The sequence below is a fragment of the Sus scrofa genome, chromosome 1, assembly GCF_054392235.1.
Source record: "Sus scrofa isolate SSC_HxYL_T2T_F1_AM1 chromosome 1, Sscrofa_HxYL_maternal_Yorkshire_Landrace_v2.0, whole genome shotgun sequence".
NCBI classification, from domain to species: domain Eukaryota; kingdom Metazoa; phylum Chordata; class Mammalia; order Artiodactyla; family Suidae; genus Sus; species Sus scrofa.
In genome coordinates, this window is record NC_139383.1 from 62,764,530 (window position 1) to 62,773,407 (window position 8,878).

The following is an 8,878-nucleotide window of genomic DNA, read 5'->3' on the forward strand; positions in this document are numbered from 1 at the left end:
CTTTTTTTTTTTTTTGTCTTTTTAGGGCAGCACCTGTGGCATATGGAGGTTCCCAGGCTAGGGGAATAATCAGAGCTGTTGCCGCTGGCCTATGCCAGAGCCACAGCAATGACAGTTCAGAGCCATGTCTGTGACCTACACCACAGCTCATGGCAATGCAGGATCCTTAACCCACTGAGTGAGGCCATGGATCAAACCTTCAACCTCATGGTTCCTAGTCAGATTCATTTCCCCTGTGCCACAACAGGAACACCCAAGAATCGCTTTCTCTCTTTTTTTCCTCCTTTCTTTTCTTTGCTTTCTAGAGCTGCACCCCTGGTATATGGAAATTCCCAGGCTTGGGGTGGAATCAGAACTAGAGCTGCAGGCCTATGCTACAGCCACAGCAATGCAGGGTCCATGATTAGGCCATAGTTCATGGCAACACTGGATCTCTGACCCACTGAGAAAGGACTGGGATCTAATGTGCAACCTCATGGATACTAGTCGGATTCATTTCTGCTGTACCACAACAAGAACTTTCCTTTCTTTCTTTCACAGCCTTTTATTGACATATAATTTATATATAAAACACTGAACATATTCAATGTATACAGATTTATGAGTTTGAGTATATGCATACAACCATGAAACTATCACCACGATCAAGATAATAAATATATCCATTACCTCCAAAAAATTTCTTCAAAAATGTCCTCATACACCTTTGCTTTTGTTTTGTTTTGCAGTAAGAACATTTAAGGTAGAGACTCTCTTTACAAAAAAATGTAGGTGCACAGTACTACATTATTGTTCATTATAGGTACTATGTTGTACAGTAGAGCTCTAAAAATCATTAATCCTGCCTAGCTAAAACTTTATACTCATTGAACAACTCTCCATTTCTCCCCTCCCTGGGCAGGATTTCCTCTTTTTATATAAGATTTCATTGTGTGTATATACTACATTTTCTTTATCCATTCACCCATAGATGAACATTTAGAATTAACTTCATAGCTTGGCTGCTGTGAATAATACTATGTTATTTAAAGTGTCTAGTTTACAAAAAAAAAAAAATTATGAAATACTTGAATAAGCAAGAAAGTATGAAGTAATAGAAAGAAAAAAGAACTCAATAGAAAAAGTCCCACAGGCAGTCCATATGTTGAAATTGCTGGACAGAAACTTTAATCAACTACTAAAAATATATTCAAAAAGCTAAAGAAATCCTATCTAGGGAAGTAAAAGAAATATATAATGATGTTGATCATTGGATTTAGCGCCCATCCTAACCTGGTATAACTTCTTCTTTACTAATTCAGGGAAAAAAGCCTATTTTTTCCAAATCAGCTCACATTCTGATTTTCTGTATAGACCAAATTTTGGAGGTGCCCTACTCTCTTATACAGAGGTCAAATAAGGTTTTCCAGCCTAAGTAACAGAGAAAATATAATAAAGAAAAATGGTTAGAGCTTAAAGACTTGAGGAGCATTATCAAATATAAAGATATAGTGGAAGTCCTCTAAAGAGAAGAGACGAAAGGGGTAGAAAGACTTTGAAGAAATAGTGGTCCATAACTTCCCAAATGTAGTGACAAACAAATTTGCATATCCATGAAGCTCAATGACTTCCTACTAGTATAAATTTGACACAAATATCTAGACGCATCATTGGTCAACTTTTGAAAGCCAAACTAAAACGAATCTTAGAAGTAATAAGAAGAAAGTGACTCAAGTACAAAGGATCCTCAAAGAGATTAAAAACTTATTCCTCATTAGAAACTATGTAACTCAGCAGGCAATGGGATGGCACATTCAATGTGCTAAATGAAAAAGACTGTTAACCAAATCTATATCCAGCAAAACAGAAAATTCATTATTAGCTGGACTGCCTTGCAAGAAATAGTTAAGGGAATATTTCTGGCTGAAATAAAAGGACACCAGACAATAGTGTATGTGAAGAAATAAAGAGTACTGATAAAGGTAACTAACATAGCTAAATATGGAAGGCACATATATTTTTTTTTAAATTTCTCCTTCATTTTTGAAGGATAGTTTTGTTGATATAGGTTTCTTGGTTAACAGTCTTCAGTAGTGTTTGGTAATGCTTTCATGGTATATGTATCCCTAAAAATGCATCTACTTTTGCTCTTTAAACAGGTACAACATTTGTCTCTGAATTTGGTAAGAAGAAAACATAAAAGAAACAAACAAAAATTACATATAATATTTCCTGCACACTAAACACCGTTAACTTGTTTTGCTTTTGTCCTAAGAATCATTTAGAAATCCCTCTATGGACCAATACTTTAATTTTTTGTAGGTTGGTTGTGTGACCTGAGGAGAATATGGATTTATTATCAGATCATTTTTCTAAGCACAAGGTCAGAAAAACGATTGCTCCTTCCTAAAAAATCATTTTATATGTATTTTACCAAGTGAAAGGAGAATAACAATTCTGCAAAACTCCTTTGAAAACAATCTTTCAAAATAAACTGAGCCCATAATATGCAACTTAAATAAATTTGGATAATAGATAAATAAGTTTAATGCATTTTGGAGCCTCAAAACAACCACTTTATTTTTAAAATCTCTACAATAAAATTAACAAGGAGATAGGGCCTTCTTTCCCATGAACGTTTTGAAATTATTCAAGAATTATTCAGTTTAGACACTCCTCTGCAGTTACACTGTGTTAAAGGCCCATTATGTTAAAATAAGCATTTTCCTTTGTTCTTTTATTTTTTTAAACAAATATCTTTCAGACAGATTTTAATCTATCCATTGCATTTTTTATTACTCTTCTGTAGGCAATTTTTGAAAATAAAATGGTGAGTTAAGCCAAAATAAGTTCTTAAAATAGACTTAAGCTTATTTATACAGGTTTCTTTGTCCATTTGACTCAACAGCAGGTCACACGTGCCACTATGGGCGACTACCTATTCACTGTTAATCATCACAATATTGGGAGGGATGTTAACAAGTAAAATGAGAAATGAAACCCCAAATTTTGTTTTAATTTAACTTTTAGTAATGATTCCGTGTTTATTTAAAATATACTTGTTTTAAAAAAAGTAAGTCACACATGTAAGATATACTTTCCAATATACATTTCAGAGAAGCTGATGCATTTTGTTTACAATATTTATATTTTTACCATGCTACTTCTGAAAGAAAATAAAATGATAAAGCCAATTTCGAGTACTAAAATCCTCCATTGTTTTCCCCGAATTTTAACTGGTCTGATACCACTAGAGGGCAAGCTTTACATTATAATGAAACAGGAATTCACTTAGATGTCTTCTGTAAACATACACATTTAAAATGTTTAAAAATTATCCTTTTAAGAATAGCAATTTGCCACGGTGTAACCAACCTCTCTTTCTTTGAGAGCTAAATTAAGCTAGAATATTTATTTTATAAATATTTCTTAATTGAGCTACTCAAGTGCAGTAATCTTTAAAAATTTGGAATGACAAACGTTTTTAGAATCAGTGTTAGATGAATCATTTGCAACTCTACATCTTCATAAAAGTATGTTCAGTACCAAATAAATACTATTTTCTAATGGTTACTTCACAAATAAGTTAGTGATTGAATTAATCTTTATTCTCCATTGGTCCTTTCCCCTGGATAAGACAAAAAGAATTCAACCTGAAGTACTAGCAAATGGGGTTAAGTCAAACTCTATATTTGGACCAAAAAGCCTTTGCAAACGTTTATTCATTCACAAGTCAGATCATAAAATGTATGTGTGTTATATGGCATAAAATTTCTACTTTACTATGAAAATCTTTTAGTGAGCTGAATTGACAGTCAAAATAATCTTTGCACATGTACGTATATACCTACCAACCTGTATTAACATATATCCTCCAGTTCCTTCTCAGTTCCTTGGGTGTGCTCTGCGGCTTAAGAGAAACAGATCACTGGAAGGATCACATTGGATATACTCTATTTGTTAATTGGGAACAGTTATTGACCACTTAGTTTAACTCACATAACTTGCTCAAAGGCACACAGTTTGTGACCTGTCAAGCTTAGATACCTACTGCTAATATCTGCCGCCTTTAAAAAAAGATTTATTTTTTCAAATAAATGTCCAAGGTGCAAATAACTACTAACAAAGAAATGCAAGATACTTGAACCATTATATTATTGTCTGAAGAGGGATGACTTCAGATGAAATAATAGCCCAGCTATAACCAAGTTACAATTTGAACCTACATGCCCCCTGGTAACTTGAGAAATATTAGATACACCTACCTAAGACCAAGTACTTTTTAATTTTTTAAGTGCAATTATGCTACATAAGCTAGATAGATGAAATGAATACAAATTCAAAATTGTCCATTTATTTTGTGTAAGTAATTATATTTTCTTTTCATTAAACTTAAATATTGGTGACCCGTGGTAGCAGACTTATTGCATTGATAGTCCCCATTAGTGGCTTCCCTGAATCTGTGTCATTGACAGTTTGATTGTGCAAATGCTGTGTGAACATGGCAAGGCTGGCCTTTGTGCATTTAGGTTTGTGATAGACTCATGTAAAATGAGAAACTTGGAAGACAGCCAGCAACAAGCTCTAGAAACAGAACCATCTGACTCTCAATCTAGCATAGAACCCTGAGGAGGGTTAGCTGTGACCAGCTAAAAGGCAGAATAATGATTTCCCAAGTATATTCACATTATCATTCCTAGGACCTGTGAATAGATAGTAACACCCAAATGACAAAAGGGATGTTGCAGATCTTAAAATGGGTGAAATTTGGAGTTCCCGTTGTGGCTCAGAGGAAACAAATCTGACCAGCATCCATGAGGATGCAGGCTCGATCCCTGGCCTCTCTCAGTGGGTTAAGGATCCAGTGTTGCCATGAGCTGTGGTGTAGGTCGGAGATGTGACTTGGATCTGGCATTGCTATGGCTGTGGCGTAAGCCAGGGGCTACAGCTCTGATTTGACCCCTAGCGCAGGAACTGCCATATGCTGTGGATACAGCCCTAAAAGGAAAAAAAAAATTTTTAATGGGGGAAATTATCCTGGATCCTCTGGGTGGGTCTAATGTAATCACAAGGGATCTTAGAAAAGATAGGCAGAAAGGTCAGAGAAGGAGAGAGAAATATTTGATGATACTATACTGCTGCTTTGAAGGTAGAAGGGACCATGAACCCAAGAACATGGATGGCGTCCAGAAACTAGAGAAGGGAAGGGAATGGATGGCCCCCAGAGCTTTGGGGAGGAAGAAAGCGCCACTGACACCTTACATTTTAACCCGCTTACCCATTTCACACTTCTGAAGATTAAAACTATAAAATAATAAATCTGTGTTGTTTGAAGCTACTAAATTTGTGGTAATTGTTACAGCAACGGTAAGGAACTAGTACAGCCTAAAACGTAGCCTACAGATTCATGAGTTAAGGAGTTGTTTGTATTTGAATTCTAAGATTGAGGTGTTTTATTATCTCATTGCTAACAGACATGCTCTTTGAAGTAGAAATTTAGTTTTCCCTGCATAAAAACATCCCAACATTTTTAAATGTGAGGCACATGTTTGGAACCAAATACTGATAAAATATTTGCAGAACAGGCAAATGAGGAAGAAAAGGAGAACAAACTGTATTATCAGCATTTCTCTTTGCCAAATACTTTACAAAATGGACACACTATCTCAATTCATTCATAAACTACCATACAGAATGAATAATCTTACTGTTGCGTTAAAAAAGAAAAACCTAAAATACGGATATAATTTAAGTTCTCCAGTTAAAAATAAAAGATCTTAGAACTGGATATGAGTCATCTTAATAATGAAATTTATTTCTCTTTAAATCATAGTAGTAAGAAAAATGTAATAATATGACTATAAAAGTCATATCATAAAACTAAGGGTTTTTACAGTCAGTATACAGTGTTATAGTAAACCTGTGACCTAAGAGAGTCATATGAAGTTCTGTTCATCAGCAGAATGGGTTTTCAAGTGAATCCTGCCTCTTCAGAAATAATGCAATGATCATGCAGTAGTAGAAACAGAAAAATATTATATCCACTTTGCTTTGAATGTCTATGTAAATAGTACTGAGTATTAGAAAAATTTAATGTTTTAACAAAAAATTTTTGATTTTAATAATTTTCCTAACGACCTTAATGGTTTCTTTCAAGTCTTTTCTGATATTTTCATCAGAAATATCAATTCCAAGCATGAAAAGAGAAATACTAAGGTATACAGTAGAACACCACTAAAGAAAATTTCACCTAGTTCTTACTGTTTAATACAAATGGCCTCCCAATAGGAATATTTACATAACATAGATGAGCATTGCAAAACACACCTAATTGCATTTCTTCATCTTTTCACAAAATACTTGCCCCTTTAATAAATGTCAATTCTAGGAGTTCCCATTGTGGCCCAGTGGAAACGAATCCGACTAGTACCCATGAGGATGTGGGTAAGGATGCGAGTTCAATCCCTGGCTTCATTCATGCTCAGTGGGTCATGTATCTAGCGTTGCTGTGAGCTGCAGTGTAGGTTGCAGACTTGGCTTGGATCCGGCATTGCCATGGCTGTGGCTTAGGCCAATAGCATATGGAGGTTCCTAGGAAAGGGGTAGGATCAGAGCTACAGCTGCAGGCTGACACCATAGCCACAGCAATGCAAGATCCAGATCTGAGCCGCATCTGCAACTTATGCCACAGCTCACAGGACGCCAGATCCTTAACCCATTGAGCGAGGCGAGAAATCAAACCCACATCCTCATGGATACTAGTTGGATTCGTTTCCACTGTGCCACAACAGGAACTCCAAGAAGCACTTACCTTTATACTGATATTTAATTAATCATGTAAAGCTATGTTTTAATAGGAAAATAAAAACAGATTAAATTAATTTCAATAATATATTTTATTTAAACTTGTAGAGTTAAAATTATTTCAAAATGTAACAAACAAAATTTGTTAGTATTTTCATTATTTCTTGTACTGTCTTTATAATCTAATGTGTATTTTTCATTTATTTTATATCTCAGTTCAAAGAAGCCACATTTAAGTGTTTAATAAACACATGTTACCAGGAGCTGCCATATTGGATATCCCAGCTCTAAAGAGAAATAGTGGAAAAGAAAAGACATTTTCACATCATTTTGTAAATAAGGAAATTGAAAAAGAATTCAGGAATAACCTAATTGTCTCTAGTGATGTATTCCAGAGACACTGAATTTAAAAAATCTTTATTTGCGAGAACTGGAAATTGTAATTTTAAATTTTTGGCTTTTGTTTTAAGCAATTGCATTGCTTTTTAATTTTTTAATTTTGTTTTAATATGGAATGCTGTATGTTAGCCATCCTTGTGCAGGGGACCATACTAATCTTCTCTATGTTGTTCCAATTTTTGTATATGTGCTGCTGAAGCATGCGTGGAAATTGCAATTTTTTTTTTTTTTGTCTTTTTGTCTTTTTAGGGCCACACCTGTGGCATATGGAGGTACCCAGGCTAGGGGTCTAATTGAAGCTATTGCCACTGGCCTACTCCAGAGCCACAACAACAGGGGATCTGAGCCATGCCTGCGACCTACACCACAGCTCACAGCAACACCAGATCCTTAACCCACTGAGCAAGGCCAGGGATCGAACCCACAACTTCATGGTTCCTAGTCATATTTGTTTCTGCTATGGCACGACAGGAACTCCAGAAATTGTAAATTTTAAAAGCTTTCCCAGTGCTCCTACTCTTCAATACAATTGGTTTGGGAAACTATTGACATTGCATTAAAGTGGCTATAAATTGTGACTGGTTAACAAGGTAGCAAAGGTTCCAGAGTAATAGAGCATTCAGGTCAAGGAGACCTTGATTTAAAATGAGATTCTTTGATTTATTGCCAATGAACCATAACCAAGTTACTTTACCGTTCTTTCTGAGCCTTGTTCTTTGATGAGGTTAAGAATATATACTTCATATAATTATTAATGAGATTGAATGAAACAATGCTTATACAGAGGCTTGCAGAGTATGGAATAATTACGGGTTTTACTAATTGTATTATGGTTTCTAGGAAGCCCAGATTGTTGAGTTTCATCCTTAAATGGGCCATCTTTCTATAGTCTCTCTGTGACCCCAAATGTTATTTCTAACTCTAGTTGTGTCTTCTGAGACACTGTGCCTCTATTAGTCTTCTTAGATGGCCATTAAAAAATACCACAGACTTGGTGGCTTAAACAACAGAAATTTATTTTTCCACAGTTCTGGAGGCTACTAGTCCAAGATCAGGGTCACATTGGGGTTGGTTTCTGGAGAGATATCTCTTCCTGGCTTCCCATTGTGCCTTTATAAAGCCTCTTCTCTGTGCAGAGAGGAAGTTCTCTGGTGTATCCTCCTCTTTTTATAACACCAGCCATTTTGGATTAGGGCTTAACCCTTAGGACATCATTTTATCTTAATTATTTTTTTTTAGGCCCCATCTCCAAATATTGTCACATTGGAGGTCAGAACTTCAATATATGAATTTGAAGGAACATAATTTAGTTCATAACTTTGCCACTGATTAGTATCACTGTGTGCTTATTGCCCAAACACACATCTGCAAGTTTCCTGCCCAAAAATGTTGTCTGCTTAAACATTGAAACTTCCTTCCTGCACCATCCCTGAGCAAGTCAAGAATAGAATCTAAATGCAGTGCCTCTGGTCTTTATCCATGAAAATCACTTTAGCCTCTAGACTTCATGATAATATTGAGCATATCCTTTCACAGTTGTTCAGCAAAGCACGCCAACTCACAAATAAAAGAAATATGAGGTCAAACTCTTTTCTATTCATGAAATTAGATTGAAAACAAATAAATAAAACTGATTCACCAGCAGGATATCTTTTCATTGATAACAGCTATATTTTACTGTGAAGTTAGTTATTTG

The 8,878-nt window shown here is 35.2% G+C and overlaps 1 pseudogene; it reads right to left on the reverse strand.

The window, feature by feature from the left end:
* Nucleotides 1-7,286: 7,286 nt before the first annotated feature.
* On the reverse strand, nucleotides 7,287-7,384 carry LOC146406121 (U6 spliceosomal RNA; annotated as a pseudogene).
* Between the last annotated feature and the right edge of the window lie 1,494 nt (nucleotides 7,385-8,878).